The sequence below is a fragment of the Schistocerca americana genome, chromosome 4 (genome assembly GCF_021461395.2).
Source record: "Schistocerca americana isolate TAMUIC-IGC-003095 chromosome 4, iqSchAmer2.1, whole genome shotgun sequence".
Classification (NCBI taxonomy): domain Eukaryota; kingdom Metazoa; phylum Arthropoda; class Insecta; order Orthoptera; family Acrididae; genus Schistocerca; species Schistocerca americana.
The window spans coordinates 278,460,321-278,475,063 of NC_060122.1; positions in this window are offsets into that span (position 1 = coordinate 278,460,321).

Below are 14,743 nucleotides of genomic sequence, written 5' to 3' on the forward strand. Positions count from 1 at the left end.
CTTCGTATGAAGTATTTGTATAACGATTGGAATTCACGATATCAAGTGTTTATGGCGCTACACGATATGTTCGTTATTTGGATAAAAGCGGTTGGGGCCTGAAGACGGCAAAATGAATTGCCGAAACTGGTTGCTTTCAGAATAAAATAAAATATCTCAAGTTATAAGGCTGTTGATGAAGTTTATTCGACATTGAAAAACATCAAATATCCTTTCTATGAAAAACTCTCAAATTTGTGGTTCAACATAGATATTCCATCTTCAACTTTTGATTCGCTCAGTCGAGGGAATTTTTCCGTCGAGTGCTTATAGGACTCACCTTCGTAATTCACATTCCTTACAGAATGTTTCATGAGTTCTACAAAATCACTTTTGAACGAAATATATAGACTAATTACAATCACAAAGTAACGTACTGAACTCGTTTGACCTGAGCATTGAATAATATTTCCCTGATATTGTTTGATTTTTGCCATATGTAGCGTGATTCAGCATAAACCTCAAGGTTTTATGGAGCTCACAACACCTTCAAATACCACGCTCAAGATATTCATGCTCTTTCGCTCGATGTGCGCATACTCTCAGTCCTAACAAAAACTAACAAGACCCTTTTGTAGGAAATTTAATGTAGTTATTTTTGTACAGGGTTACGTGTTCACTGGAGGCCACAGTCTTAGAGTTGTGCAAGCAAAACGCGTTCGAATGTCAGTTTAAGTTTTTCTTGAGTAATTCGAAAACTACGCCCTCTAGCGAAAATGCATCCCACTACAAAACGTAACCATCTTAAATTTCCTACAAAAGGGTCTTGTTCATTTTTTAGTTTACGCATATCGAGCGAGAGAATATGAAAATCTTGCACTTGTATTTGAATGTGTTGCAAGATGCCAAAACCCAGCAGTAGGAGCAACTGAATAACCATGTATAATAATAGTAGTACATACGGTGACAACAAACTCCTTGTTTTCCTTTATAGTCGAAATTCTTTGGACAACGAGAAACGGCATGCTTCCACAACACGCGAGCTACAATTCGAAAATTCTTTAACTTCCAATGTGACATATTGTCACAAGCAATCGTATCACTCTTCTGGTGCTTTGAAACGACAAATGTTAACAAGAAGTAAGTCACTATACACACATCAAAAGAGGTTTTGCATCATCTCGGTTCCGAGAGCTCCGGAACCTGTTCAGAAAATTGGAATAGAGATCACCATAAACATTTCCGTCCTTTTTATTGATCATGAAAACCAAAAATTGCAAGTTGTACCACCACACAGCGAGACCTTCAGAGGTAGTGGTCCAGACTGCTGTACGCACTGCTACCTCTAATACCCAGTAGCACGTCCTCTTCCATTGATGCATGCCTGTATTCGTCGTGGCATACTATCCACAACTTCTCCTCAAGGCACTGTTGGTCCAGATTGTCCCACTCCTCAACGGCGATTCTGTGTAGATCCCTCAGAGTGGTTGGTGGGTCACGTCGTCCATAAAAAGCCCTTTTCGATCTACACCAGGCATGTTCGATAGGGTTCATGTTTGGAGAACATGCTGCCCACCGTACTCGAGCGATGTCGTTATCCTGAAGGAAGTCATTCACAAGATGTGCACAATGGGAGCGCGAAATTGTCGTCCATGAAGACGAATGCCTCGCCACTGTGCTGCCGATATGGTTGCACTATCAGCCGAAGGATGGCATTCACGTATCGTACAGCCGTTACGGCGCCTTCCATGACCGCCAGCGGAGTACGTCGGCCACACGTAATGCCACCCCAAAACAGCAGGGAACCTCCACCTTGTTGCACTCGCTGGACAGTGTGTCTAAGGCGTTCAGCCTGACCGGGTTGCCTCGAAACACATCTCCGACGGTTGTCTGGTTGAAGGCACATGCGACACTCATCGGGGAAGAAAACGTGATACCAATCCCGAGCGGTCCATTTGGCATGTTATTGGGCCCATCTGTACCGCTCTGCATGGTGTCGTGGTTGCAAAGATGGACCTCGTCATGGACGTCTGGAGTGAAGTTGCGCATCATGCAGCCTATTGTGCACAGTTTGAGTCGTAACACGACGTCCTGTGGCTGCACGAAAACCATTATTGAGCATGGTGACGTTGCTGTCAAGGTTCCTCCGAACCATAATTCGTAGGTAGCGGTCATCCGCTACAGTAGTAGCACTTGGGCGGCCTGAGCGAGGCATGTAATAGACAGTTCCTGTCTCTCTGTATCTCCTCCATGTCCGAACAACATCGCTTTGGTTCACTCCGAGACGCCTGGACACTTCCCTCGATGAGAGCCCTTTCTGGGACAAAGTAACAATGCGGACGGCATGGCATCGAACAGCGGTATTGACCATCTAGGCATGGTTGAACTACAGACAACATGAGCCGTGTTCCTCCTTGCTGGTGGAACAACTGGAACTGATCGGCTGTCAGATCACCCCCTCCGTCTAATTGGCGCTGCTCATACATGGTTGTTTACATCTTTGGCCGGGTTTAGTGACATCTCTGAACAGTCAAAGGGACTGTGTCTGTGATACAATATCCACAGTCAACATCTATCTTCGGGAGTTCTGGAAACCGAGGTGATGCAAAACTTTTTTTGGTGTGTGTATAAAACCCACCATATATGGGCGTCAACTGAAAGCCAACATAGCGTCTCCTAACTCTGAAGACAGTGTGCGTGTGACGTCATGGCGTTCTTCCATTTCATTGGCCTATGTTGAAAATAACTTTCAGAATATCTGCTTGATGTTGCTCTACACCTTGAGAAAAAGGCCGCCCCGGTAGCTCAGTGGTCAGCGTGACAGAATGTCAATCCTAAGGGCCCGGTTTCGATTCCCGGCTGGGTCGGAGATTTTCTTCGCTCAGGAAGTGGGCGTTGTTCTAATCATCATCATTTCATCCCCATCGACGCGCAAGTCGCCAGAGTAGCGTCAAATCGAAAGACTTGCACCCGGCGAACGGATTACCCGACGGGAGTCCCTAGTCACATGACATTTACATTTTACCTTGAGAAGACACTCCAATGTGCTTTTTCCGTGCTATGGAGTCAGAAACTCGGCATGCTCAAAACTGAAGTTCAAATGTACAGTCAGTGTGCCGATGGCTTAAGGTTACGCAGCAGATTACAACTGCAGTGGGCACGGGATCATCGGCTTTGGACCGTGGATCAACGGAAGTGTGTCTCGTTACACCAGGTCGACGATTGTGTCCGAACACGCCGTGATCCACGTGCACGGGTGCTCGGAACACAGGCCGGTTGTGGCAGAATTATGCTGTGGGGACATTCACTTGGACTTCTATCGGACTTGTGGTAGGAATGGAAGCCACCTTCAACAGCTATGGACTACGTGAACATCACTGCGGATCACCTGCAGCGCTTCGGCTTCATGCGTAACTCAGTGATGGCGCTGGAGTCTTTCAGCAGTATAACCGTCCATGTCACTAGGCCAGAAAGGCGCTAGAGCGGTTTTTGGAACATAACAGTGATGTCTCGGCCAGCAAATGTGCCTGGTCTGGACCCGATGGAGTACATCAAGGACACTAGGACACCAGCCCCGCAGCCACAAACCACCAGCTCATGATTCACGGTAATTATGTGACGAGCGTGTAGACGTCGGGTATTATATACCTCCGGAAACCTGCAGAGGAACTGTAGAACAAAATTGTGGAATTTGTTGTAGGACATCGCCACACTCCCATTGAGTTCATGAAGTTCCAATAGGTGGCTACGCTATAAATAACCTTCAAAATAGCATCTGTAACGGAGGTGCGGTCCAAGCTGACTACTGTCATTGTCTTTCTTTTGACAGAAAACTAGAACGTCGTAGATGTTTATAGACCTATCCAGAATGTCAACGGAGACCTGGCAGTGAACAAAAGCACGTTGAGTCGCTGGGCGAGGCGTCTGTCATCATCTGAGCAAGGTCGCGCTAACCTGTCGAACCTCCCGCGTGCCGGCCGGCCGCACGCAACTGTCACTCTTGCAGCCTTGGAACTTGCGAATACTCTCGATCGAGGTGAGTTCAGCGAGTTTGTCGCCACAAAAATGCAAACGAACTTCTCCTTCCCCATGACGACGCAAGGCCTCACATGAGTCTGCTCACCCAACAAGAACGCACAAATCTTAATTGGATCATTCAACCACCCTGCAGCTCTTAATCTCGCACTTTCCGACTTCTCTCTCTTAGGTCAATGAATGATGCACTCTACAGGAAGCATTGCGTGGATGGTGGCAAGGTTATTGATGTAGCAAGACGCTGGCTGTGATGTCGATGAGCAGAGTGGTACCTAGAGGGCATACAGGCCTGCCATAAGGTGGCGCAAGGCCGTCACTTGTGTTGAAAAATACGGTTCTGAAGCCAAAAGAGTTGGGAGAAATATGGTATATTCAATCCTGAATAAACCGAAATTGGTTTCAGCAAGAAAATGTGTTGCATTATTTACTGAATATCTCTCGTATTTCTTTTTCTGATATTGCGACTGATAACAATACGACCATCTTCAAGATGAGTCGGTGGCAGAATTTAAACCACTTGGCGTAGTACTGTAGAGCAAACGCGCGTCCGTCAGAGATAACACTGTCGGCAACAGGGCCTTCAGTCGCAGATAAAACTTCATGTATCTAAGAGTAAAACAAAGGAAGCAAATTTACAGTACTTCAGAATTAAGTGGTTGATTATCAAAATAGATGGCATGCGCCGGAGTACCAGGCAGTGAAGACTCAGAACGATAATTCCTTCGAGGGCGCAGACGTGACAAGTGTGGTTCCCATGATTTGTCCCGCTGGAGCCCTCGGCTCGGTTCAGCGCATTGTCTGCTAATTGTATTTCCCTAGCTTGCTTGATCACTGAATCCCAAGAGGATGGGCTGGAAACATGCATCCATCAAAATACCACCTGGCCCCTGGATCCCTTTATCAGAACTACAAACATTTTTTCAGCACAGTTATTCTGGGAGTTGTAAATGCCAATTACGAGTTGTTAATGCTGGATGTCGGAACGAATTAGATAACGATGTCCGCCCCCGGTGGCTGAGTGGTCAGCGCGAGAGAAGGTCAGTCCCAAGGGCCTGGGTTCGATTCCAGGCTGGGTCGGAGATTTTCTCCGCTCAGGGACTGGGTGTTGTGTTGTCCTAATCATCATCATTTCATCCTCATCGACGCGCAAATCGCCGAAGTGGCGTCAACTAGAAAGACTTGCACCCGGCGAAGGTCTACCCAACGGGAGTCAGTAGTCACACGATATCAGATAGAGGTATTCTTTGTTATTCGAAATCTGGAGACTTGCTTAGATCGAACAAACGTAGCATCCTACCGGAAGAAGGCCTCCCAATCAGTGTCATCTCTACTTCATTTGTGTTCGCCAGGGATGAAGCATTTGCAATGACAGATAATTTATTGAAACCATACAGTCAAACAGGACTGACTATGGAACAAAGACTTTCCAACTAACAGTCTCAGTCGTAAAAGAAGATTGGGTTTAACGTCCCGTCGACATCGAGGTCATTAGAGACGGAGTACAACCTCGGATTGCGTCAAGGATGGGGTCCAGGACTCGGCGACTTGCAAACCTAAGGTGTGGTACAGGTACGTCGATGACACTTTCGTAGTGTGGAGCCATGGTGAAGAACAGCTCGGGGACTTCCTAAGACACTTGAAAAGCCTCCATGCCAATATAACATTTACCATGGAAGTAGAAAAGGACAAGAAACTGCTATTTCTAGATGTGCTGGTCACAAGGAACGGCGAAAACCTGGGACACAGCGTGTATCGAAAACCGACACGCACGGACCGATACCTGCACAAACTGTCAAACCACCACCCGAGCCAGAAAAGAGGCATGATTAGTACGCTCGTAACGAGAGCAGGACGAATATGTGAGCCGCAACACCTCAAACGAGAAATGCAACACCTGGAAACTGTCCTGAGGAGCAATGGGTACTCCATAAATTACATTAGAAGTCTAACAGAGCCATACACTCGGCGAAGTAAGGAACCAGAAAAAGAAATGTCGGGTACGGCCTTTCTGCCATACATTCCCAGAGTGACGGATAGAATCGGCCGTATATTGCGCAAACATGGTGTAAAGACGATTTTCAAACCGACAAGGAAGATCAAAGAGTGTCTTAGATCGGCGAAAGAGAAAAGAGACCCACTTGCAATGTCGGGAATATACCGTATACCATCCACATGCGGAAAAGTTTATGTCGGAATGACTGGACGATCCATTAACACCAGGATCAAAGAGCATAAGCGACATTGCAGGTTGGGGCAGGTGGAGAAATCGGCCGTGGCAGAGCACGCACTGAATGAGACCGACCACGTAATAAAATTCGCCGACACGGAAGTTCTGGCTGTAAAGAAGCATTATCACACGCGCTTGTTCAGAGAAGCTGTAGAAATACAAAACCTGGTGAACAGTTTGAACAAGAAAGAGGAAAGCCTTAAGGTAAACGGATCCTGGCTTCCCGTACTGCAGCGAACGACCGTCGCAGGTAGCAAGAGGAGAACCGCGCCGGAAATGACCGCGGAGAAGCCCTCGGACGTTGGCGCGCCAGGTACATATAGTCTGCGGCCGCGAGCTCGCCTCCAGTTCACCACCGGCAATGGAGGGTGAAGCTTTGACAATGCCAGCCACTCGTGCTGGCGAAACTTCAGAAAAATCATTAGATGAACGTCGGCCGAAGAACCCGAGACAGAAGCCAATAGGCAGTTTGTCAACAAGTGGCCACGAAAGCGTTAACAATTTTGTACTGTCAAGAATATTGTCAATACTACCCACAGACGTTACCGTATTTCCGGCCAGCACAAATTGTTTCAATTGTTTTTGATCTTCTCAATTTTATTGCGCAACTCCTCAATTTCACCCCTAAATGACCAATAATACTGCGCTAAAGGAAAAATTATGCAATATTATCGACTACCTACAGGGCGCTTAAGAGTTCCGTACTATTCCCAGATCCACTCGTTGGTCACTAAGAAATCATATAACATGAAATCATTAACATTCAAGGCCCTTCTATCTCGCACTTCTGATTGATATCGTTTGCGTTCACTTCTGACTGCTTACTTCTGAGGAGAATGTAAGTTTGTGCAATATTCGAGCTTAAATAAAAATCTTAAAAGAAGTGTCTGTGTATTATCTTAACTAGTACCTCAGTATTGATTTATGAAATATTTAATCAATATTCTGCAAAGATCAGATACATAGCATTCACTTCGTGGAATATTAGTCTGTTGTGCATTTGTATCCTCTCTGGTGGTAACTAACATCCCTCAATTATTATTTTGCTCAGTGACATTATAAACTGAATTTCCGTAATGAGCCCGATTCACAGATCAACTTTAACACTAACGTTATTTGAGTTACTACAGGACTTTGATAACAATTTATTTCACCAGGTAGAATGAATAGGGTATACTATTATTCAGGGTGACTCACTAACTATTGCCACTAGAATAATTCCGAAATTATAATAGGAGCTGAAACGTCTGTGGGACAAATGTTGCATGGGACAACAGGGGCCGTAATATGGCGGTTTTTTGTTGCTACATGAGTCGCGTCACAGATATGAAGGTCAACATTGTTTTTTTTAAATGGATTGAGTGGCATTCCTTATTTCTTAAGCACTCACCGAAGCACATGCTTTGACAATTCTCTCTCGTATATCGTGAAAATAGTAAATATTCGCCGAATACGATGTATCCATCTAATGTGCCATTGAAATGTAAACACCATTCGAGAGTTTCGCAATACAACACTACTAGGAACGGTAAGACTAGTATCGTCGAACAAAGCGAATGTGGATGATGTATTCCTTTGAAGAACAAGTCGATATGCTTCTCATTTATGGAGGATGCCAAAGAAATTCAGTGAGAGGCAGAGACTTATACGCTGAGAGATATCCTCAACGTACTCATCCTACACGTCGACCATTTAAATATGTCTATGATAAATTGAGAACAACTCGATCTTTAGCGCATAGGAAACATATCTGACAAAGGAAAGTTACTAACGAGGAAATGGAAACTGGTACTCTTGCCACTGTGATCCGAGATCCTTGTGTTGGTTCGCGTCAAATGGCAAGGTAATCTGGCATAAGCCAGAGCAGTGTTGCTCATGTTCTGCATTGCCATAAGTATCATCCTTACCATAGTCTCCACCTCTCCACCAGGCATTAACTGGTACGGATTGTATGCGTCACACTGAATTCTGACGATGGGCTTGGTGCAACGATGGGTTACACATTAAAAACCGTGATCGGTGAATGTATGGTGTGGGATTCTGAAGGAGAGAATTCTGGGCCACTATATCATCGAAGTAAATCTTAATGGTTGGAAGTACACTACATTCCTGCAAGAAACATAAGGTCTGTGGAAAAAATACCTTTAGGAACAAGGAACAGAATGTGGTAGCAAGACGATTGGTGTCCGGCACATTTTTCGCTAATGCCTAGAAATGAGTTTCAGACACAATTCCCGGCCGGTGTGGCCGAGTGGTTCTAGGCGCTTCAGTCTGGAACCGCGAGACCGCTAAGGTCGCCGGTTCGAATCCTGCCTTGGGCATGGATGTGTGTGATGTCCTTAGGTTAGTTAGGTTTAAGTAGTTGTAAGTTCTAGGGGACTTATGACCTCAGATGTTAAGTCCCATAGTGCTCAGAGCCATAGTGCTCAGAGCCAATCAGACACAATTCCCAAATCATTGGATTGGACGCAGAGGAGATGTGTCGTGGCCGACTCATACGCCATACTTCACGCCTCTGGATTTTTTCTTGTGGGGATTCGTAAAAGACATTGTTTGTAAAGACGTTCCAACTACACCTGAAGATATGTGAGAGAGAATTGTCAGAGCCTGTACTCAGATAAGTATCGATGTGATTAGGAATACCACTACAGCACTGCGCTGATACGAATGGTCATCACTTCGAACACTTTCTGTAAATGGACGTTCACGCCACCTTTGTGACCGTCGTTGACATTCAAAGACCTAATTGTTCCACATCATTGGATTCGTCTCGATAGCCGTTATCAGAAAATAAGTACCAATCTATAGCATTCGATTTAAAGAAACAAAGTTGGCCTTCATATCTCTGAAGTGACCCCACCTAGCAACAAAATCCAACGTCATATTATGACCCCCGTTGTCCCATGCAACTTTTGTCCAACAAACGTTTCAGCTCCTGTCATACTTTCGGATTTATTCTTGGTGGTAATAGTGACTCACCCTGTATATATTCTATTCGTTTATTGCATAGGCACGCTGTACCGTGTGCAATTTAAACATTTGGGCCACAAGAATCATTCTCTCCTGCGTAATTCAACTTGGAGTGCGTTTCTAGCAGTGCACCATTTCACTCACACACTGAGCTGCAACTGTTATCCATACCACAGCAGAACTGCCTCTGCAGGAAATGAAGAATGCGTACCGCGTTATAAACAAGGTGCCACTCTTGTCGCGCGATGGTCTTCTCGAGGGACGACATGCGTAATCATAACTAAGAGTGAAAAGTGAATAGCGAAAGTACAGAATAATACCAGGGTCTTTCAATAAGCAATGCAACCTTTTTTTCTGATACCAGGTTGGTTTTATTCAGGATTCCAATACACCATTTATTGCCCGCCTACTGGATACAAAAAGTATTTTTCAACAGAATATCCGTTCAATGCCACCTTACTTGGAGGGGCTGTATGCTCGCATGGTACCACTCGATTGCTCGAAGTCGGGACCAATGCCTTGCTGCATCAATAAATTCTGTATCATCCACGTACCGCTTCCCGCGGAGTGCATCCTTCATTGGGTCAACCAAATGGCACTTGGAAGATGCGAGATCTTGGATACAGGGTGGTTGAGGAAGAACAGTTCAGTGAAGTTTTGTGAGCAGCTCTCAGGTGTGAGACGTTGCCACCCAGTGGGCACAGACTTTTGAGTACCCCTACTGGTGGACGAATGTGGCAGCAGTACCAACAGAGATTTCCAGTGATCCGTGATTGTGATCCGTCGATCACCTCTAATGAGAATGTCAGCACGGTCCAACATGGCAGTAGTCAGAGCTGTGTGTGGCGGATGGCCACGCGTAAGGTCGGACAAGTTTGCTGGTTGCAACAATGACAGACGCCTCGCCCAACGACTCATCGTGCTTTTGGTCACTGCTAGGTCTCCGTGGACATTCTGCAAGCGGCCATGAATATCTGTTATGCTCCGGTTTTCCGCCAAAATAAACTTAATGACAGCTCTCTGCTCTAAACGCTCCTCCACTGCAGACGCCATTCTGAAGGCTACGTATAGAGCTGTCGCCTGTCGGAACTTCATGAAACTATAGCGGCTGAAGCGGGACTATTCTGCGATGTTCCTCAACCAATTTACGAATATTTTCAATCGAAATTAGCAGAGGAATAAAATGTGTTGTATTACCTATTGAACTCCTGTCGTAGAAGCAAAAAGTATCCGTAAACATTAGTCCACGAACGAACGATTAGCGAGATAATTAGCAACTTATATTTACAAGCCACCAATGTCTTCACTATGAAAAAGTGCCCTTATTAGGCCAAATGCTTTTAAAATATAAACTACATGGTTAATCGCACCTAACTGGGCTCAAATTACACACACTGCCACTCTGATCGAAAGAAATACAGTACTACTTCAGTGCATTATATGGCACTGTACAGTGGAGCCTGTTAAAATGAGGTCTCTCACTTTTAAACATCACATTCGGATATTACACTACACTCGTATCGGCAGTGAGTTACGAATCATTTCAAACAAATCTTGATCATTTCATAATGTTTGACAAGAGTGTACGAATCACTGGTCCAGTTTTTAAGCGCATCAACGTGAGTGCTGTGCACATCGCTTCCTGTGCAATCATCAGAAGAAGAAATTCGAGTATCTAACGAGGATGATCCATGGCTCGTGGAGAGGACTGGATGCACGTCCAACCGTTGTAAGATTTTGTAAATTTGTGGTAAGATCTTATGGGACCAAACTTCTTAGGTCATCGGTCCCTAAGCTTACACACTACTTAATCTAAGTTAAACTAACTTACGCTATGAACGACACACACACCCATGCCCGAGGGAGGACTCGAACCTCCGACGTTGGGAGCCGAGCGGACCGTGACAAGAGGCATCTGACCGCGTGGCTACCCCGCGCAGCCGTGCAAATGGTTCAAATGGCTCTGAGCACTATGGTACTCAACTGCTGAGGTCATTAGTCCCCTAGAACTTAGAACTAGTTAAACCTAACTAACCTAAGGACATCACAAACATCCATGCCCGAGGCAGGATTCGAACCTGCGACCGTAGCGCTCTTGCGGTTCCAGACTGCAGCGCCTTTAACAGCACGGCCACTTCGCGCGCTGCCGTTGTAAGACCTATCGTCGCAGATCATCAGTGGGATAGCAACGATGATACTGTCCAAGGGGCTAAACTTCGCCTTTAAGCATCTCCCACGGAGGATATTACTCAGTTTGTCGAAGCGCCGCCCCAATTAGGTTCCACAAGTTGAAGTCGAAAAGATAAGACCAGGAAGAGAGTTCTACAAAGTGTGAAACAACCCAAAAATAAAAATGCAATATGAATCGAAAATGATCAATTTGTTGATCTATCTACAAGGAACTTAGGAGTGATCCAAAGTTGAAAATTATTAAAAAAGACACAAGCTCTAATAGAAGACTCCACAGTTGATCATTATAATGTAAGGGGACTCATCACCAAAGTTCCGGCAACACCAAAAATTTGTGGAGTACTTTATGTCCTTAAGGACGTCCCTTTGTGGGAAACACACAGCCGCATATGAACGACTCCACTCGCTCCGTTCAACGTACAAAGGATTAGCACACTTAGTGAACTGATATATTGGTCAGTTTTGATATCAAGTCTCTCTTCACCAAAGAACTAATAGAGGAGACTACTACCGTTATTCAGGAACGAATATCACCTAAAATTCGTGACCTGGTGCCAGTATGTTTATCGTCAATCTACTTCACTCGATGTCTGAAATAATATCGACAAATGGATGGAGTGGCACTAGGATCCCCCATCGTTCCGATGGCAGTGAACACCCTTACGAAAGTATCTGAGCAAACTGCCGTAAGCTCTGTGCAATTTCGCCGGCCGCGGTGGCCGTGCGGTTAGGGCGCTTCAGTCCGGAACCGCGTGACTGCTACGGTCGCAGGTTCGAATCCTGCCTCGGGCATGGATGTGTGTGATGTCCTTAGGTTAGTTAGGTTTAAGTAGTTCTAAGTTCTAGGGGACTGATGACCTCAGATGTTAAGTCCCATAGTGCTCAGAGCCATTTGAACCATTTCTGTGCAATTTCGCCCACGCCCTTGGCTGAGAAAAATAGAAGACACAGTTCTCATCTGCCTGTATTGAGAAGCAGAGCTGCGTAAGTGCCATTAGTATATTAGTAACCTGCATAAGAACGGCCAGTTCATTACAGACCAAAAAAGAAAAGTTGCGAGCCCGTTCTTGGATGTGATAGTCAACGTAAGTCCCAACGGCAAGCTGACTTAAACAGAGAAAGGAATACAGTAGAAGACAGATGGGTAGCTTTGAGCGATGAAATAGTGAAGACAGCAAATGATCAAACAGGTAAAAAGACAAGGTACAGTAGTTATCCTTGGATACCACAGGAGATACTGAATTTAACTGATGAAAGGAGAAAACATCAAAATGCAGCAAATGAATCTGGCGAAGGAGAACAAAAAAGTCTAAAAATTAAATTGATAAAAAATGCAAAATGGCTGAGAAGGAATTACTAGAGGACAACTGTAAGGATATGGACGCATATATCACTAGGGAAAAAAGATAGATACCGCCTATAGGACAATTTAAGAGAGGTTGGGAGGAAAGAAAAGCAGCTGTATAAATGTCAAGAGCTCAAATGGCAAACCATTACTAAGCAAAGGAGGGCAAGATGTAAGATGGAGGGAGTATACAAAAGGGCTGTAAAAGGAAGTGTACGTGAAGGCAATGTCATAGAAAGAGAAGAAGGCTAGATGAAGATAAGATAAGGAGATATTATACTTCGACAACAATCTGACAGAGCACTGCTAGATGTAAGTCAAAACAGCGACCCTGGAGGAAGAGACATTAACTACTGATACACATGGGAGAGCCAGGTAGGTATGCACTATGTATCAGACAAGGCGATATACCCTCAGAATTCAGTAAGAATGTGATAATTGCAGTTCCAAGGGAATCAAGTGCTAATTACCGAACTATCAGTTTAATAGGTCATGGTTGCAAAATACTAACATGAATACTTTTCAGAAGAGTGGAAAAACTGGTAGATTGGTTGGTTGGTTGGTTTGGGGAAAGAGACCAGACAGCGAGGTCATCGGTCTCATCGGATTCGGGAAGGACGGGGAAGGAAGTCGGCCGTGCCCTTTGAAAGGAACCATCCCGGCATTTGCCTGGAGCGATTTAGGGAAATCACGGAAAACCTAAATCAGGGTGGCCGGACGCGGGATTGAACCGTCGTCCTCCCGAATGCGAATCCAGTGTCTAACCACTGCGCCACCTCGCTCGGTGAAAAACTGGTAGAAGCCGACCTCGGGGTATGAGTTTGGAACACACGAGGCAATAATAATCTCGCGACTTCTCTTAGAAGATAGTTTATGGAAGGTAGACGTACGTTTATAGCTTTTGTAGATTTGGAGAAAGCTTTTGATAATTCCGACTTGAATACACACTTCGAAATTCTGAAGATAACGGTGGTAAAATAGAGGGAGCCAAAGGTTGTATGCAATTTGTACAGAAACCAGGCGGCACTTACAAGAATCGAGTGGCATGAATGGGAAGCAGTGGTTGAGAAGGGAGTGAGACAGGGTTGTAGCCTATCCCCAATGTTGCTCAATCTGTACACTGAGCGAGCAGTGAAGGAAACCAAAGAAAAATTTGGAGAAGGGATTAAAGTTCAGGGAGAATAAATAAAAAGATTGAGGTTTGCCGATGACATTGCAATCCTGTCTCACAGAGACAGCAAAGGACTTGGAAGAGCAACTGAATGGAATTGCCAGAGTGTTGAAGGGAGGATATAAGAGGAAAATTAACTAGAGCAAAATAAAAGTAATGAAGTATACTTGATTAAATCTAGTGATGCTAACGGAACTAGATTAGGAAACGAGACAATAAAATCAATAGACGAGATTTGCTATTTCTGCAGTAAAATAACTGATGACGGCCGAAGGAAAGGGGGTACAATATATAGACGGGCAACAGCAAGAAAAGCTTTTTTCAAGAAGAAATATTTGTTGTATATTTAACTGTTAGCAATTTTTTCTGACGGTTTTTGTCTGAAATTCAGCCTTGTATAGTAGTGATAAGTGCACGATAAAAAGTTCAGTTAAGAAGAGACAAGGCTTATGAAATGTGGTGTTACAGAAGAATATTGAGGATTGGGTGGGTAGATCATGAAACTAATGATGAGGGACTGAATATACTTGGGGAGAAAAGAAATTTGTGATACGGCCTGACTAAAATACGGGATCGATTGAGAGGACACGTTCTAAGACAGCAAGGGATCACTACTTAACAGTACTGGAGGGAAATGCGGAGGGGTAAAAACAATCGTTGGAGGCCAACAGGTGAATACTGAAAGCATGTTCAAAAGGATGTAGGTTCCAGTGCTTAACAGGTCATGAAGAGGCACGGAATGAGTAGCATGGAAAGCTGTGTCAAACCAGTCTTCGGACTGAATACCACAAAGCAAGAATACATATTTTAGCTACGTTATATACAA